Below are 20,854 nucleotides of genomic sequence, written 5' to 3' on the forward strand. Positions count from 1 at the left end.
TCGCTGTTCGTAGGTTTGAGTCCTGCATCGGGCTCTGTGCTGACCGCTCAGAGCCTGGAGCCTGCTTCGGATTCTGTATCTCCTTCTCTTTCTGCCCCTCTGGGGCTCATGCTCTCTCTCTCTCTCTCTCTCTCTCTCTCTCTCTCTCTCTCTCAAAAATAAACAAATGTTAAAAAGTATAAATAAAAATTTATGTACTTAAAATTCTGAGCTAAAATATCTATGTAGAAATATATATTTAATAACGAATTTTCCAGATCAGTTCATACTTTAAGTGAATAAATGAAAGCATACATTTATTTTTAATGTTTATTTATTTTTGAATTTTTGAATTTTTAAAAAGTAAGAATTTAAATGGTTTGAAAGACTGTGAGTACAGCAGTACAATACAATATTAAATTTCAAGAGAATTTGATTGTAGTTTTCTTTTTTTCTGGTTCTTATCAAATTTGAGACACTCGGCCTCTTTAAAAATTCCCTTATTCTATATTGCTCTTGTGTAGAAAATTAAACACAAATTTCAAAATTAATTGAAATTAATTCCTTACAGGTTTATACCAGAGGAGATGAAATATTTAGTAACTCATAGTGTAAAACAAAAAAGATTAATCAGTCAACTTTATTCCCTAAATTTATTAATTATAGTTGATATAATTGCTTATAGGTTTGATTTCTTAAATTATGGTCTTAACAACACTTTAATCCCACGGGTACACAGAATTCCTAATTGAAAGTTCATATAACTAAGTTAGTGGTAAAAATTTTGCCTCTGAAATACTGTGTTCTCTGATTTGAAAATATGCTGATTATGAATTAGTTTATAATAGTGATATTTCAAATTTATTAAATTAAATTTTTAAAGTGTAATCAATCATATTTTATCAACTAAATCCAAAATTTTCATTCTTCTGTATTCCCTTGCCCCTTAAATAATTTGAATAATTGAAAATTATTATTTTAGATCTTTTTCTCCCAGTATTTTCAAATAGCAAACAGCTTAGTTTTCCAACAAAAGGTGGGATATTCATTAGTTACCATAACAAAGTTCCAGACTCCATACACAAAATAGATTTTTATCCCAGCTCTTAAGAGGGGAATATCCATTTGCCCCCCCACCCCCCATCCCCAGCTCTGGAACATTTGCTGCTGTGTAAAATTCAGTACAGTGTTTGTTTTCTTATCATAAGATTCACAGATATCACTGGGAGAGAAGAATGAAGAATCAACCATCTTCTACTGACCCTCATAAGACTCCCAGGTGAGACCTTCTGGTAAGACTGCCTACAGCTCAGGGCGCCTGAGTGGCTCAGTTGGTTAAGGGCCACCCTTCGACTCAGGTCATGATCTCACAAGTTCGTGGGTTTGAGTCCCACATCAGGCTCTGTGCTGACAGCTCCGAGCCTGGAGCCTGCTTCAGATTCCGTGTCTCCCTCTCTCTCTGCCCCTCCCCTGCTTGTGCTCTGTCTCTATGTCTCAAAAATAAATATGTGTTAAAAAAAAGAGACTGCCTACAGCTCGTCCTCTCCAGCTGGTGGCCAAACCCAACCTGTCCAACAGAGTCTGACAAACTGTGGTTCCACTCTTTCTGCTTATTTCAGCTATCCTGTGTCTCTAGCAGCCAAAGCTTCTCCAGACTTTACAAGAATTTGAACAGTAAAACAGTTCTCAAGAAAAAACTAAACATTAAATGTCTTCCTCAATCTGTCATAAAATTTTTATACCTTTCCTCCTTAGAACTTCTATGTTAAAGCTGTATTCATTTTGCAATGTTCTCATTAAGGCCTGAACTAATGGTTTTAGGTGGATTTTTCACTTTCAACATTTTTAATACTATATTCTTTGATTTAGTACTATTATCCTTTTATTAATATTATACACATTAAATTTTATAGCCCTAGCTAGTCAATATTCCTGAAAAAATGGAAATACCAATGAGACTGTATCAATTAAATTTCTGAAACAAACTACTGTAAAAGGAAGTTAACCAGGCCACATTGCTAATTTATCTGGAAGCAACAGCTTTGTTGCTCTGGTTTTTTTTTAGAATCTAAAAGTTAATGAAGAAGGCTCTAAAACAACAATAAGATAAACAAAAAGAGATAAATTTAATAACCTAATAGACAATTCTAGGGTTCACTATATCCCACATTACAGGATGCATGAGTTTCTTTACATATATGTGCAAATTACATTATTATCTTTGGTTGAAAAAAGAAAACTATCTGAAAAATGCAGGTTAATATTATATGTTAATAAATGCATGAATGCATATATAATAAATATAATTATATTTAATATACTATTTGTATATGTGATAAATATATTTTTGTTTATGTATATAAAATAGAAATATAATATAATATGTAAAATGTATATAATATAATGTATAGCATAAATATTATATAAGATTTTGTATATGATATTATCTTATATATAATATAGAACATATATTATAGAAAATATTGTATACAGTACATTTATATGCTATACAGTGTTTTATATGACCCTGTATTTTTTGGTTATTATATATAATATATATCTTATCTGTTCTGTCTTATGTATATACATATGATACACAATTATATAAACTATAAATCTCTTTATAGGATGGTGTAACTGTAAATAAAATCAGGGAAATAATCAAAGATAAAGAAGGAAAGAAAGAAAAAGAGGGAGGAAGAAAGAGCAAGAGAGTATGAACCAAGAAAAAGGAAATGGGGCACTTCTGTGGCTCAATCAGTCGGGCAGCTGACTGACTCAGGTCATGATCTTGCAGCTCGTGAGTTCAAGCCCCATGTTGGGCTCTGTGCTGACAGCTCAGAGCCTGAAGCCTGCTTCAGATTCTGTGTCTCCCTCTCTTTCTGCCCCTCCCTTCCTCAAGCTCTATCTCTCTCTCTCAAAAATAAATAAACATTTAAAAAAGAAAAAAGAAAAAAAAGAAAAACGAAACAACATAAGCTGACTGTTGCCCTGGAAAAATTTGCTACATCTGTTCTTTTTAATCATGTCAAAGATCAAAGACACTTCCAAAACATTCTCAATCAGAGATACCAGATCAAAATCTCTTTATTGTGCCAGAACCCAGCACTCAGTTATAGGTGAAATATATGTATCCCAATATTTCCACATATACAATCCCTATCTCAGAATACACACTAACACAACAGACACTCAAAACCCATAGGACATTCTGTTTTATATGGCCTTAGTATGGAATGGAAGAGGCATCTCTTCTGAGTATTGATAACCACAAGCCAACATTCATGCAGATTTGGACCCTAATGATCCACTAAGCATAAAATTTGAAACAAAAACAGAAAGCTAAGAATGTTTTTAATGCAATTCAGCTGTAATATACTGGAGAGGCTCACCCCTTGAATCATTTAAATATAAAGTTCAAATGATCACTCTGTATAAAATTATAACACGTAGAAATAAAGCACATTACCAAGAGTCCATGAAAAAAATGTGCAAAAGTACAATTAGAACGTGAGAATTTTACTGGGCCTATTAAGCACAGAATATAAAATAAATAAGCATCTGTAACACATTTAAGAACATAAATGGAAACTGAAAGTATAGGATGGAATGAGGTAGTATAAACACGAACAAACATATTTGAATAAAAAGAATTCGTGTAAAAATATAGACAGGTAATTTAAAATACCTTAACTTTTAAAATTCAGCAGATGAGATGTGGTTTATTAGAAAAAGTTAGGCACAAATTTACTAAGTCAGAGAAGGAACTAAATAAAATATCCAGAAAATAACACAAAGTGTGAAAGACATGGAAAATACGTAATTGAGTTTAAGAATGATAGAGAACTTCCATTGAAAGTGCAAGAGATGATAGACAAACTTTGAAAGAATACCTGAGAAATTTCTAGATCTAGATAATTTGGAGTCCACAGATTTTGGAAGTACAATCAAACTGTAAAAATTAGTTAATTAATTAACTTTAAATAAAATGGCACCTAAATAAATTTAGTTGATGCTTCAAAAAAGTAAAAATATAGAGGAAACCTGAAACTTGATAGTTTGAAAATACAAATCAAAATCAAAAAGGGATTTCAGGGGTGCCTAGGTGGCTCAGTCGATTAAGTGTCCTGTCTTGATTTCAGCTCAAGTCATGATCTCACAGTTCTGAAATTGAGACCACATTGGACGGAGCCTGCTTGAGATTATCCCTCTACCTCTGTTTGCAAGCTCGCTCGCTCGCGCGCTCTCTCTCTCTCTCTCTCTCTCTCTCCCCCTCCCTCTCAAAAAAAAAAAAGTTCAATTAAACATTGAGTTCTAAATGGTAACACTGGTGTTTGGAAAAGAATTGAATATTATCACCAAACTTCTGAGAAGATATTATTGTCTATCAAGAACTATATTTTTGAAAACATAGTAACATAATTTTTAGAAGGATGTTGAAAGAAATAGAGAACAAAGTTGACTTTTCCAATTTAAAATTTCAAGCTAAAATTTAGGGCAATACTAAAAGAAGAATTACATATTTCAAATTTTCAAATCTGTTAAAAAGAAAGTAAAAGAATCCCTCAATCAAATCGTGTGTTTACTTACATAAATCACAGACTTTCACTTTTTACAATTTATTCACTTCTCAATGCGAATCTGAAAATACAGTATATCCTCCTACGTTTTAATGTAATTTATATTAAGCCATTTATACAGTTTTATGTTGTTACAAAATTTTATTTTGTTAATAAGAGTTTTTGCTCATCAAAAGGAACCATAAAGAAAATAAAAAGCCATATCTGGAGGAAAGTCTATGTTATAGATACCATCAGGAAAAAAAAATATGTAAGACACTAGCAAACCGATGAGTGAATAACAAACACTGCAGGAACAAATGAGTAACATACGTGAGCAGGTCCTTTCCAGAAGATTAAGTAATGGCTAATAAAACGTGAAATGATACTCAATTACACTGATAATCAAGAAAATGGAAATTAAGAGCACGTAAGATACTATGGACTCACTGATTTGCAAAACTTTAAAAGTTGGTCAATACTATTATGAGCAACAGGAGTTCTCAAATACTTGGTAATGGTAGTGAAAATTAGTGCAATTACTTTGAACACAGTAAAAAAGAAGATTAACAATTTCGCTTACACATTCTCTAGATTTTATGAGCCTAGAGAAGTCTCTGTAAAGGCTTCAGATGACAGGCACAAGAATATTCAGAGCAAAATCATTTTTAATAACAAAATAACAATAGCAAAAGCTAGAAACTATTCAAATATTAATCAGGAAAAATCGTGGATAAATTGTGGCATATTCTCACAAAGAAATACTGTACAGCATTGAAAATTAAGGAACTGTACTAAATTTTTCACAAAATCATAATATTGTGTGGAAAAAAATCAAGTGGCAAAGAACATGAAAAATTGACACCATTTATTTTTTTGACACCATTTATAAAAAAAGTTCCTATGCTTTAAGAACTTAGACTTTTTTTTTAGGACTATAAAGAAAGCAAGAAAATGATTAATCACAAAATTCAGAAAGATGATTACCACTGGTTACCATGGGATGGGGGAAATTGTAAATGGATTAGAGAAAAGGACAAGAGAAACATTACTATTATTGATACTAGTTTGAAAACACAAATCAAAATCCAAAAGGAATCTCAGGGGTGCCTACGTGGCAAATATTCCCATCCCCTGAGGATATAATCAAACACTAACCCAGGTACTGTTGTAAAGTATTTTGCAGATACAACTGGAGTCTAAGTCAGTTGAGAAACAAATTATCTGACTCAATCAGATAGATAACCCTTGAAAGTAGAGAGACTTCTTCAGCTGCCCATACAAGACACAGAAAGACAGAAAATTCAGAGGATTTTGAAATGTGAGGACTGCACTCCATGGCTTCTTTGAAGATGGATCAGAGGCTGAGGGACACCTGAATTGGAGAACAGACAGCCTTAGGGAGCTGGGCAGGGCCCCTGGCCGATAGCCATCAAGAGGATTATACTTTTAAACTCATTGGGTTATTGGATCAAAACTTAAAACCTTAGAAATACAAGGAGAGCCTTGCAGTTAATCAAAGAATAGATAGATATGCTATAATAGGGATATAGCTAAGAAAGTAACTTCTGAGGCTTTTATAAGGTTTCCTTATTTGGGTATAATTATCTGATATATTTACTAATTTATATTATTCGTATTTTCATAGAACATATGCAGCCAAGTATACACACACATACGTATGAACATGTTTAACCAGTCAGTGCAAAAGATTCTTTTAAAGAACTACCTAGCAAGGAAAAGCAAATTTCTATTTGATCACATTCAAGACAAAAGCTAGCCCTGATCCAGGTCAGAATGAGAATAATTATTCTCAGGTCTTGGACAGGTCTTGTCCATTGGCACCAATACCCTAGAGCAAAAGTAGAAAAAGGCTGTTGACAATTAAATTAACACCACTTGCCTAAAGGTACCATTTGAATAAATTAGCACAAGCAAAAAAATAGAATGTTTGGAATTATAAATATCTTCTCATAGCATTTGACTTAGGTTTTAAATCTTACTGAAAGCTCTAATTTAGCTTTAAAAATAGAGCATTGAAAGACAAACATCAACAAAATAAAATGTAACCAATTAATTCTTCAATTTTTTCCACCCAGCCCACACAAAAGAACTAAACTTGACTTTGACATCTAGATTATCCTGGAGAATTAATTGAAGTTTTTCCGTTAGTATTCTCTCGACTCAAAATGTTTTTATCCTAGAATATAATCAGTCAATCACCAGTAATGCAATCATGAAAACAACTTTGAAATATCAGCTTCCCAGGAAGAGAGAGATTTTTTTTGTCCAATCCAGATAGATTTCTTGTAGCTCCAATATATAATGTTGTGTAGAGAATCATAACAGCCCCTTTCATTAGGGACATTATCCTATTACCTTGGTAGTGATGAACCTGACTGGTCACCATACTTAGGTAACTTTCAGCAGTAAATTATTTACATGCATGTTAATGCCTGGCTCTTGCATGACACCTGGCAAGTCAAGGCTTTTATTTTGGGGGTTCCTAATCTGGACACGTCTCCTGGAAGCCAAGGTAACATGTCCTAAAAAAGCTTAGTTAACTTTACAGAGAAAACACATAAATCTTTTCTTGCATATAGTATTTATAGATTTTACTTCTATTTATGGTTGCAACCAGATCTGATAATTAAGCTGTGAGTTTAATTAGTGAAAATCTAGTTTGTGTAAATAAATGAGACATAATTTGTCTTTAACTGAGACAGATACTCCTCAATTATAACTAGGAGGAAATAAATGCATAATACCCACCTTAAAATTAACATCCAACAATAAATACAATATAATAATAATGCATTGAGTGGTTTTCAATATGGTTATTTCCAAAGTCTGAATGTAATGTTTATTTTTACCAGAAGTAGTTTAGGAACCTCATGATAAATCACTTGTATGATTTTTTTTCCCTAAATTCTACCTGTTTTGTCACTACTAGCATTAATAGTTGCTTTACCAATAGTGAGTTATTTTGTAAGATTTCAATTGTTTGCTTTGTTCCGTTTTATGTATTCATGACTGAAATTATTTTGGTTTAACCACTAATAAATTGCATTAGAATGATCAATGTTATTGGAACTAATTAAGGTTCAGAAAGATGGGTAAGATGTCCAAGGGAAAGGAAAGTGCTGGGCAGCACTGAGGTTTTAGATGATCTCAGATGTAAAACTTCATGGCCTCTAATACTGAGGAAACATTTATTTTAAAAAACATGAACTACTGGTGAGTCCACAGTTTTAAACATGACCTTGATCCTCTTTAAGATACATTGTCTGTGTTCAATGCTATGGGATTCTTAATGGCACATAGACTGAATTAGCAAAACTACCTCCTCTCACATCTGAGAGATTCTCCCAGCTGTTTCTGACATGACATTGTCCCACAGGCATTAAGCTGAGTGGCCAGTCTTCTGGAAAGAGCTGGAATGTTGGCTACAAACACTTTAGCATCCTGGCAAATTGGCTTAGTTTAGCTTCCCGACATCACTTTAAATTGAGCTCTCTTTTTATGTTGTTCAAGTGGGCAGCTAAGAATCCTGAGAGCCTCTCCAATGATCAGGGGTGGCCACAGGCCTGAACTTGAGTGACAGGAAGCTCCTCCCTGTTAGAGTTTCCGGACTCTCAAAGAGTCTGCCCTGGAACTTCCTGCTTGTCAATCAGCTAGCTAGGACCCCTGCTGTCAAACCCGAGGCTACTTCTCATCTCCGGTTGCCCTTCTGAACACACAACACAAATAAAACAACGAAAAGTATAATTTACATAATACTATTCAAAAAGTAATTATAGAGAACACCAAGAGTGAACCGTAATGTAAACTGTGGACTTTGGGTGATCATGACATGTCACTGTAAGTTCATCAGTTGTGACACATATACCACTCTGGTGTTTGTTGATAATAGTGTGACCATCACATGTGTTAATAATCACACGAGTGTGATGGGGTAGGGGATAGTACAGGAAATCTCCATACCTTCTCCTCAATTTTGCTGTGAACCTAAAACTTCTCTCAAACCATAAAATCTTTTTTAAATGGGGCTAGTTTTAAAAAGGAATTATAATACCTTGGACTACATCCTGGACTTCACACATTCTGTCTCTAAGGTTCTAACTGAAACATTTTTTAAATTATTACTATTTTTTTTATTTGAGAGAGAGTGAGAGAGAGCGTGAGCATGTGTGAGGAAGGGAGAGGAGCAGGGAGACAGAGAGACAGAGAGAGAGAGAGAGCACGAGAGAGAGAGAGAGAGCGAGAATCTTAAACAGGTTCCACACTCAGCACCGAGCCCAAGGTTAGGCTCATTCTCACAATGGTAAGATCATGACCTGGGCTGAAATCAAGATTTGGACGCTCAACCAGCTGAGCCACTCAGGCACCTCCCACCTGGAACATTTTTAAGAAAGACTTCCTATCTGTCCTACTGTCCATCTGGAATATGAGGAAAAGGGTTCACAGGGTCTTGTGTAAGAAATCCTTAGGTTCTGAGTCTTAGCAGCAATACTAGAAGTGGAACAGGAAATTCACTATTTCATAATACTGACTGAACTGAGAGGGAGACTTCATTGCTACACAATTTAGGAAGAATTTGTCAGATGCCAATTAATAAAGAAATCTCTAAAGTGAGTCAATAAGGTACAGATTTTGGGGTACCTGGGTGGCTCAGTTGGTTAAACATTCAACTGTTTCAGGTCATGATCTTGCTGTTTGTGAGTTTGTGCTGACAGCTCAGAGCCCGGATCCTGCTTCAGATTCTGTGTCTTTCTCTCTGTCTGCTTCTCCCCCACGTGAGCCCTTTCTCTCTCTCAAAAAATTAAAATAAACATTAAAAGAATAAGGTCTAGATTTTACTTCAGACAGACAAGTACTGTTAAATTGCATTATGTCATGACTCACTTAATGAACTACTAAGATTCACAACTTATCCACATACACATGGGGAGAAATGTGCATGCTGGCTTTGTCAGTTTAGCTGGAGGGGTTTATATCTTTAAAAGGGCTAGAATTGGGTTTTTGAACGACACAGAAATGTGAGTGTGTGTGTGTGTGTGTGTGTGTGTGATGTGTGTGTGTTTTCTACATAGATCACTTAGTGAAATAAACTGATCTTTGGTGTTTTGTTTTGTTTTGTTTTGTTTTGATTTGATTTGATTTGAAGAGTGAAAGTAATTGACAACTAGAACACCTGCTAGATTTGGCAGCTATCACAACCACTTTGTTGGGGAACGTAAGTCATAACTTCCGATATTTTCTTAAAACTACTCAAAAATAAAAACGAACACAAGAACATTTGATAGCAGATGATACTCTTTGAAAGATATATGTAAAATAAATTATTGGACTCTGAACACAGAGCATTACAAATTATCTTTAATTCAATTTATACTTCTCATAAATTAAAGCTAATGTGGCAAATATATCCTGAAGAAGCTTTAAAGATTATAATAGTCTTGCTAAGTAAAGGTTAGAAGTCTCTGTTGTTGTTGTTGTTGTTGTTTTTTAATTCCCTTTGGTCATACGTGGAACTCATACCATTATTTTCTTCTTTTTTAAAAATTTTTTAATGTTTATTTTTGAGAGAGAGAAAGAGAGAAAGCAGGGAGGGACAAAGAGGGGAAAGATACAGAATCTGAAGTAGGCTCCAGACTCCGAGCTGTCAGCACAGAGCCTGACACGGGGCTTGAACTCATGGACAGTGAGATCATGACCCGAGCCGAAGTCAGACACTTAACCAACGGAGCCACCCAGGCGCCCCATTATTTTCAATAAATAACAAATGCTACAAGATCCACTGCTTCTGGTGGGAGGTGGAAACAAAACTTTTCTGTCGGGGAGTAAAGGTATGAATCTTCCTGGGCACAGTATCCTGATCTCATGTAGAGCAGTGAAGAAGAGGCAGAAAACTCTCTGTCTTGAGTTCTTGTATGCCATACAGGTTGAGAAGGGGATGCTGAGAAAAACCCACTCTTGAGACTCAGGTACAAAGTTCCGCTGGTCCACACAGTGGAAATGGATCCCACATCACCACTCAATGATCTATCCCAGAGTGCTATCAAGAGCAGCCTTCTGCTGGGGAAGCGGCAAGAACATGGCCAAGACATCTACTTTGGGATAAGTGTTCAGGGACGAATAAAAATTGGGGATGAAGCTGGGACTCAGGGAAAAATAACAAAAAATAACAAAAAACAAAAAAACATCTAAGCATCTCAGACCTTACAGTAAGCCCAAAGTAATAGCAGCTCATCCCAGGGGGAATTAGAAGGCTGTGTAGTCACTGTAGGTAACTGTGACAAAAACAAAATCCGCACCCGGTTCAACGGACAAGATCCACTCAGTTCCTCACACTGACTGGTGGACAGATGAAAAGGTAGGCCCACTTCTGGGTACAATTGCCATTTCCCTCAGTAGTCCACAAACAGTGTCTAGCTTTCAATAAAAAAATCATAGAACATGCAAAAAAGCAAGGGGAAAACAACCTGTTTCCAAAAGAGAAAATAAGCAGCATGGCCAGACCCAGAGATGTAATTATCAGTTAGGAACATTAAAACAGCTGTGATTATATATACTCTCAATATTTGCACATTCATTGTATGTCATTCTTACATAAAATCTATACTCATATATGGACATCCAGTTAATATGCATATGAAAACATTCAGGATATTCAGGGTACCAAAGTATCTCTTGATGTCTGTAATATACTTTGAATTCTTTCAAAAATAAAATATTTAATGGATAAAGAGATCAATAAATTAATATCGTCTGACAAATCATTTCCTAACATATTCCTTGTAGAATAAGTGGTATGTAAATTCCTTTAAGTTTTTTTTAATTTGAAAATGTTTACAGTATGGGAAAGCATGAATTTGATGACACATTTTAAAAAAGCCAGATTGGACACCATACAAAAAAAATAAACTCAAGACTTACCGAAGGATGAAAGGTAGGAGGGTAAACTTTAAAACTACTGGAGAAAATAAGAAAATGTCCTTATAAACTCAGAATCAGGAAGGACTTGGTAAACAGTGCAGAACCTAGACTTGAAACTATAATAAATGAGACGTTAATGTGATAGACACATATGAATTACCGCCCATAATCTACAGTTACATAAAATGCCATAGTAAAGTATACTGCATTGCCAAAAAAGTGAAATATGCATGAAAGCATTAATGAACCTTAGGTTTTACATCCCTGTGTAATTTCTAAATTATTTTATGATTATTTTATAAGTTATTACTATAGATCATTTTATAATTAATTTTTTCATGTTTGTTTATTTATTCTATAAGAGAGACAGAGACAGAGCAAGAGCAGGGAGGGGCAGAGAGAGAGGGTGAGAATCCCAAGCAGGATCTGTGCCACCAGCAGAGAGCCCCATGTGGGGTTCAAACCCACCAACAGTGAGATCGTCACCTGAGCCAAAACCAAGAGTCGGACGCTTAACCAACTGAGCCCCCAAGGAACCCTGAATTTTATAATTGTAGAAAATATCATTATAAAAGACAAAGCTGTCTAGAATAGATTTCTGTCATTAAAGCGATTTTCATGTCTTATTAAATACCTATCTAAAATGTGGCTATGTACACAATATGTATTAATCTATGACATATGAGGGAGATAATGTGAGGTATATGAGGAACTTAGACATACTTCATACCATCCCAACATCTATGTAAACATACTGCGGCTGAGACCGTTTCCTACATACACAATTTTCTTTCATTTTGTCTTGTTGAAACCATCTCTTCTTAGTCACATTGTACTTGCATCTCGTTAACAGAGTAATTGTAAACAAAGCACAGAATGATATATGCCTTCTTATTTTTTTATCACATAGGAAAGTTCTACTGTTTATTTTATTCTAAGGACTTGGGAAAACATAGGCAAATTGTCCCCTTGTTCTAACCAATAATAAACATCTCCATTTAGACTGAAATAAATGTAATTAAAGAAATTATTTTTGGTTTCATGCTTCAAAGAAACTCCTAATGTAGAATATTGTTTTAAAAGAAAATTGTTTTCAGACTGCAATTAATTTTAATTATAATTATCTATAGCAGAAGCACTGTGATAGAGAGTTAAAGACAATCCATGCCAAAACCATACAGCTGTTTCTTGAAATAAACACAGTAATAGAAATTATTATGGCAGTGGCGTACCCCATTTAGCAATCCAAGAAAGGTATGCACTGGCCAGAGTGTGTCCAAAATCTTGTCTACATTCACATGGGCCCATAAAACAAATTTTAAAAACACAGAAAATATATCCAGAATATACAGACAAGGTTGAAGTTGGTGAAGGCCTTTCTTGAAAACGATCAGATCACCAGTAGGAATGATCAAATTAGGTAGAAAAAGCTAACTACCATTTTATGTTATAAATTTTTTTTCCAGTATTGGAAGAGCTGACATAATAAGCTTTTTTTGAAAAGTCAATAATTACCAAAAAAAAAAAATCAGTTTACTCTATTTATATGTAGAGAATTTTGAGAATTTCTTTTTTGATTCAATATTTGATCCGATCAAATATTATAGATCTCTGAAGATCCCAGTATGGCTATTACCATTGAATTTAAAGGAATTATATAAAAGTTACTTTTACCTTGCCATTAGTCCAAGAAAATCATTGCATGCTTTTTAATTAGCTTTAACTATAGAGTTAGAAGGAGATAGACTATGACTTCAAACAAACAAACACCCTCAAACCAACAATATGAGCTACATGAGATAAGAACGTTTTAACTAAAACCAAAAGGATACAAAGAACAGGGCGGGAAAGCAAGTTGTGAGTATTATTTACAGATCTGGACATTTCCACTAATGAACCACAAGACGTTCTAAAGGTTACTTTTGCTAATCACAAACAAAGTGAACCATGCTTCCTGATTCAAGTTTTCTTTTCTTTTTCTTTTCTTCTCTCTCTCTCTCTCTCTCTCTCTCTCTCTCTAGAATGCCTTTTTAACCTGCTGGGATTAACACTGACCTTAATAAAAACCAGCAAAAGCCTATACTGTTAGAGATACAGTACTGTGTATTCACAACCACATACTTTCCTTTTAAAGTAGTAAAATAAAAACCTTGCTGACTTCAGCCAGGGACTCTGTGTCCAAGCTGTCTGCAACTCTGCGTCTAGAGTGACATCCACCAGGGAAACACAGACTTTGCTTCTGGCATTTCAGGCAACAAAGAAAATACAAAATCCAATAGAAGCCTCTTTATAGTGTAATCAATCTTCATTCTCTCTTCAAATGCCATTATCAATGAAATCCCCAATTTTTCTTTCCCCTTTTCTCCCACTCCTCAGGTGTTTTTTTTCCCCCTGAAAGTTCAAAGAAACCTCATGACTGAAAATATTCATTATTTATTCTAGCTTCCCAGGAGAAAGTTGGCAGTCAAGCAAAAAGAACTCTTGTCTCTGATGGCAGACTCTGGAGGATCAACTAATAATTTTTTAACCTTAATGCTTTAATGCACATATTTGGATTCTGAAAGATGGGCTTGCCATATCTTAGTGAGAGAATAGTTTATTAGAAAGGTGTGGGACAACAGCATGGGGAATGACAAAAAGATTCTTATTAGTTTGCCCAGTGGCCTCATCAGGAAGTTGGCATCTGAACAAAGACCCGAAGTAGTTTAAAACATTACCCCACATTATAACCTGGAGGACAACATTTTCAGGCAGAGCAAATAACCAGTGTCAAATTCTAAAGCAGAGGTGTACCTGGTTTCTCCCCAGAAATAGCAAGGAAACCAGTATGGTTTCAGCATATTTAGGAAAAAGAATAGTTGGTAGAAAATTAGTCCAAAGAGAAAATGGGGTGAGGGGGAAAGAGGATTATGCAGAGTTCTACAGGCATGCCTTTGTGGACTTTATTGCAGTGGAATGGAGAACCCTCGCGGGGCTGCAAGAAGAGCAGTGTGACGTAATTTGTGCTCAAAAAGGATTGGTCTGGTTTCTGTGTTGAGAACACACTGCGGTGAGCAAGAGAAGGAGCAAAGAGTACAGCTGAGAGGCCATTTGGGGACCAAGAGATAAAGGTACGTATCCTCTACAGGAGAGGAGAGGTCAGCTTAAGACAGAAGACCAGACTTATTGCAGAAAAGCACTAACAGTATTATAACAGAAACATTATAGGGACTTTTTAATTTTCTGATAGACAACGTTTCAAAAAAAAGTAAAAAGAAGCAGAGGCAATTCATTTTAATAATATGTTATTTAACCAAATATATTCAAAAGATTATTTTGACATTTAACCAATCTAAAAAACTCATTGAGATAGTTTTCTTCCAGTTTTTCATATTGTCTTTGAAATCCAGTGTGACTTTTACAGTTTCGGGACAGCTCAATTTGGACTAGCCTCATTTCTTTTCTTTTTCTTAACATTTATTCATATTTTGTGAGACAGAGCATGAGATGGGGAGGGGCAGAGAGAGAGGGAGACATAGAGTCCAGAGCAGGCTCCAGGCTCTGAGCTGTCAGCACAGAGCCTGTCTCAGGGCAGGAACTCAGGAACCGCGAGATCATGATGTGAGCCAAAGTCAGACGCTTAACCGACACCCCTGGACTAACCTCATTTCATATACTCTATAGCCACAGGCAGCTGATAGCTACCATACCAGCCAGCCCAGATTTGGGGTATCAAGAAGGGAGGTATTATATGTGGACACAGATGCTGTCGGAGGGGGATCGTGGGAGACTATGGACTTTATTTTCTGATAAGTTCAGTTTACTTGGTGAAGAAGGAACGGTAGAGGGCCAGCAAAATGTGAGGATGGGGACAAAGATGTTGGAAGTTTGTGAAGAGAAGGTATGAAACAGTCCTAGAGTATGGAAACATCAAGAGGTGCTGTTTAGGATGAGGGGTTCACCTGAGGTTCAAGATTATGACCTTAAACAGTCCAAGTACCATCACTAAGCTCATTCCTGTGTAAATTGCAGTATGTCCCTTCTACCTTTCTTTTCTCATCTGCCGTTGCTTTATTTGAACAGACGTAACCACTCTGTTACCTACTAAATATTTTGGGGAAATAGGCTTGTCGATTCTATTATGTGTGTGTGTGTGTATGTGTGTGTGTGTGTGTGTGTGTGTGTGTGTGTGTGTGTGCGCTGTCTCCCCACGCTAGAATGTAAGCTTCCTAAGCTTCATTTGGGCAGGTAATTTTATCTGTATCTTCTGTGTCTGGAATATATAATAGGTGTTCACTAAATATCTATTAAATGAAGTCATCAAACAATATTGTTCTAAGAATAAAGTGTTTCTAGTGTTTTAATGATGCTCTTAAGGATTTAAAAATACAAATGGAAAACCTAGTTTTGTATAAATTGAGTAGCTTCTAAAATTGCCATATGTACTCACTGGAGTGAATTTGTTCTTCCTTATTACCAATCCTGATACAGTAGTAATTAAATTGGATTTTTATTAAACCAAACCATTCTTTACTGCATAGTTAACCGGAGCTTTATAAATTATTCTTATTGTATTCCAGAGAATCTCTCCACGGGTGATAGTGTATTAGATACACAGGTACTTATTACTGATAAATAACCCAAATAAACCATTTTATTGTTTAAACGACAAAATGGAAATAGGCATATTTTAGCCTTAATACAATCATCAATTTGTTCATTTTGTCTCTTTTCAGTTTTATATTAATATGTATTGGGTCACATGCAGAAGTAGTCACAGATTATATTCACATGCAGCGTGGATATCTGTGTCCCATCCATGTGATTCTTCCTCTAGCCTAACATTCTCCTTACGACAATTCTCACAGAGATGTTCAGCTTGCTCAGCTCTAGGTCAGAAAGAGCAGACATTTCTACTGGCACAGGGTCTCCAGACACATGCACTCCTGCAGTGGATATGAGACTCTCACTTTCTAGAAGACTGCAATGCAAACTGGCAGGGATTCTGATTTAACGTCACTCCTAGGTGCTGGAATAGTGCCTTTTTCTGTGTTCCTGCCCTCAGCTCATTTCCAGCACTTCCTATATTCTGTGAGGACAACCACCTTGGAAAGTCAGGCCAAGTATCTCCGTGCCTCATCCAATAGTCCTCCCCTGATCAGTTCTACCCCTACTCCTAAGGCTGCTCCCAATGTCAGCTCTGGACTTTATTCCTTCCAGCAAAAGCCCTTTTGCAAATCAGTGCACAGTGTTCCTCCCTTATCTGTGGGGGATACATTCTAAGACCCTCAGTAGATGCCTGAAACTGCACATGGTACAAAACCCTACATATACCATGCTTTTTCCTATACACACAGACCTACGACAACGTTGAATTTATAAATTAGGCACAGTAAGAGATTAACAAACAGAGCTCATAGTAAAATAGAACAGTTATAATAATATCCCGTAATAAAAGTTATGTGAATGTGGTCTCTCTCTCAAAATATCTTATTGTACTGTACTTAACCTTGTGATGATGTGAGACGATAACCCGCTTACCTTTTGAGAGGAAGTGTGAAGGATGTGGACGCTGTGACGTCGTGTTAGGCTACTACTTACCTTTAGACAATTCATTTGAAGGAGAGTCATCTGTCTCTGGACCACGGTTGACCATGGGTGGCTGACACTGAGGAAGGCAAAACTGCAGATAAGTGGGGGCTCCTTTACACTAGAGTCCCAATCTTTAACAATGGAAAAAACACAGTTCTCATCACAACGTGTAGTTTTTAACTGAAAGTCTTCACAAATTTTACCTAAGGTGTATTTACAGAAATGTACTTTTATTTCACATGAAACAGAATGATTTTGTTTGACAGAATTTTAAGTAATAGTATTTGTGAAATGCCCAGATAGATAAGAAAGTAGATTTTTTTTTTCTTCCTCACAGACATTTTATGCAAAAATTTGTTGCGTTGTTTGGGAAACTGTTCCAGTCTCTGAATGTAGGAGAATGCAGCCTCTGCTCTTACCATTAATGTGAAAGAAAATAGTCTGACCCAAGTAGGCAGGCCAATGTGGAGAATAGTATAGATAAAATATCGTATAACTTATCAATTCTCTCAGCCTTATCACAATTCCAGACATACAGCTTCGCTACAGCTTAAGTCTTCATAAGCGAGTTCTTCTTATGTCATTGAGATAAGCGAGCCAGTGTATTTCAAACTAAACTTTCAAAAGAGAAGTCGAAAAGGAGGCAAAATACATACATACGTGTGCATGTGTACACACACACACACACACACACACACAATCACACAGAGTGACACCTGTTGGAGGGCATTAGTCAGCTTGCAAGTCACAAAGGATCTGAAATAAGAGAGGGGTGCAGCAAGGTGAGGCCAGTATTTGATAGCAATTTTTCCCTTCAACTTTTTACTGTCTCACGGGGATACAGAGATACCTTTGGAACTGTGAGCTGGTACACATCTTTGGGAAGAGCAAAGGGCTATATACTGAGAGTAAATAGAAAGTAAAAATAAATTAGTCCTCCTGCACCTGCTCGACCTCTGATGAGTCCTCTGTGGATTAGGGGATCTACCTCTAAGTAATTGCTTACCCAAAGCAAAAGTAAATCCTCTCTGCAAAATGGAAACGTCATATAGAGCATCATATCACTTCTCAAATTTTTCATCAAAATGGCCAGTACACAGGGAGGAGATAACAGGCATACGAAAGACTAGGTAGGTTGAAAAATGAGGGAAAAAAAAGAGGTAATGAAACAGACTATCAGGAAGCCCAGATACCAAAGTTGTCAGAAAAGGACTTTAAAATAACAGAGCTAATATTCGCAAGAAATTAAATGATGAGAAGAATTTCAGTAGAAAGTGTTATGCTATACGGAATAAAATAGGAACTCTGGAAATACAGTGACTGATATTAGGAACTGAAATAGATAGGTTTAAAAGTAGAGTAGAAAAACTGAGGGGAATAAGTAATCCAGAAAGCAAGGGAGAAGAAAATTTCAGTCAACATCTTACAGAGTAAAAGGAATGCCTCACACAAAGAAGAGTGTAAGAGTTGTATGGAACAGGGTGAAAATAGGCTGCTTGTTCACTGTTGATCAATGCAAAGTTCCATTTCTAATATGTTTATACATCCTAATGCTTTATAATTTCTTACCCCTCTTGCCGTGGTAAAACAATAAAAGTACAACTTTTAAGTCTTTGGAATATCATTCTATTTTATTACCCTGAAGGGTTACTCAAAGTTAGTATCTCACTTCACTAGCACATTGGAGGAAAATTTCAATCATTCTTTGAATAGATAACTTTAATTGCCATACACACACACACTATTTTGATATAATTGAAACGTGTCTCAGTTCTCAATAAATAAACCCAAAGACAAAGCTAGTTCTTGCTCAGATAAGTGACTGGAAGGAAGACACTCAAACATTGAGTCCTATAACCAGAGTAGGACACATACCCATATGTCTTCTCTCTTATCTGTTTTCATTATTAAATATAGGTTATCATTCTGGTTTCTGATGGGACACTGTTGTCAGTGGGACATCTGTTTCTAGAAGAAACTGAAAGTTTTACCCCTCTCCTATTCTTTTCTCCAAAGGTGAAAGCAAGACCAGTCTTTCTCAAGGTCAGGAATGTAATTTGGTCACATTATGGAAAGGCACAGTCTGGCGTTTTATGCCTGCACTGAATCAACCCTGCCCCCCACTACGTTTTTTATTCATTGTTCTTTATATTTGTATCATCTCCCCCTTTTAGATTGCTAGGATCGTGCCAAGATTGCGTAGTGAGCAGAGGGAAGGAGTTACAGGCAAAGCACAGTTCTTCCTGAGCTAGATGATCCACAACTGTTTGGAGGAACAGAACCATTCATTGTGCTTTGTAAAAGTAAGAGGTACTTCTCTTACAAAGGAGTTACTTACTGCCTTCAAGTGAGAGTGTAGATAATGAATTTAGTACCTAAAATCTGACTTAAGCAGGAAAGAGGAAGTTAAGACAAAGAAGTAAAACAGAAAACTAATAGTGCAAAGAAATATTTGGTACTAAAGGCAGAGGACATGCATCTCAATATCCAGGCATCAGTAAAAATTGAGTTATATTTCATGTGAAATATTGCGATCTCAATGGATTTCTCTTATTAACCTGCTGCCATTAGAAAATACAAATCTCAGGGGAAAATAATGTAATGTAACAGATGTTTTCATAAACTTCTTTGTTCAAAAAATGGAAATCGTATTATAATTCAAAGGGACAACAAATCCTAACAATCTCATCACTTCTTATTCTGTTATATGGTAGGTAATAAAAGGATATGGACTACCAAGAAAATTAAATGAAATTTAAAATATTTCCAGAACTAAATAGAATGGTAAAAGGCTGCTTTCTGTATTTCAAATTATGGCAGTGTTTTTTCTTATAGTTCAAACATCGTATGGAAATATAGCAACAAAATATCAAAAAGAAAAAAGGAGATAAAGCACATGAGTGACTAAGATGACAATCTGTCAAAGACAAGTTGTATTGACATGTCAGTGTGAGATATTATCTATCATAGCTAATAATACGAATGTCTACATATGAAAACTAAATACATAGATATGTTGATCAAATATAGATATTGATATAGATACACATATAAAATATAAAGATACCCATTTAGAAAATAAAAATATATATTAAAATATCTTAAAATTTAAGAAATCTTACTAACAGCATAAACTAATGGTCATTATTAGACTATTATCTAGTCTTTTAAAGTATATTTCTTTGCAGAATTGCAGAAGCACTTTACTGATTATTAAAAGTACAAAAAAGGTACATACACACACATGCAATCAGAAATGAACACAATTCCACCAAAAATGGCTCCTACTGTGCATAATTATTAGATTATGTTATAAAATAACACAAAAGATGTAAGATTGTGAATCAGGACTTGCCTACAGAAGTCATTCCATAATTGATGTTGGAATTCTTACAGGTCTGGAAGAAATCTTTTTAAATAGACTGAGAAAGTATTAGTATTAAAGCATTCGTATAGAATATTTTGAAGAAATTAAAAAATATCTTTTTCTATATATTTGCAGTTACTTGTCAAACATTCTGAGATGTTGGATTATTTCTTTGTTTGTTCGCTCTTATGAGTGTGGGTATATAGTCCATAGGTTTTAATGGACTGTAGATATTGCATGAGAAAATAAGTACCAAACACAGTACCAAAAACGGATCGATAATCTTTGGCAAATTCGTTAAAAGTGAAGTATCAAAATGTCATCATTTTGCTCTGATTTTATGATGTATTCGTTTCAATAATGGAGCATTGCTGATAATTGGGTATTTAGACCTGCAGAAAGGAAACATTGTACAGTTCAATCTCATGTTTTGTGCTCT

The sequence above is a fragment of the Prionailurus viverrinus genome, chromosome A1 (genome assembly GCF_022837055.1).
Source record: "Prionailurus viverrinus isolate Anna chromosome A1, UM_Priviv_1.0, whole genome shotgun sequence".
Taxonomy (NCBI): Eukaryota; Metazoa; Chordata; class Mammalia; order Carnivora; family Felidae; genus Prionailurus; species Prionailurus viverrinus.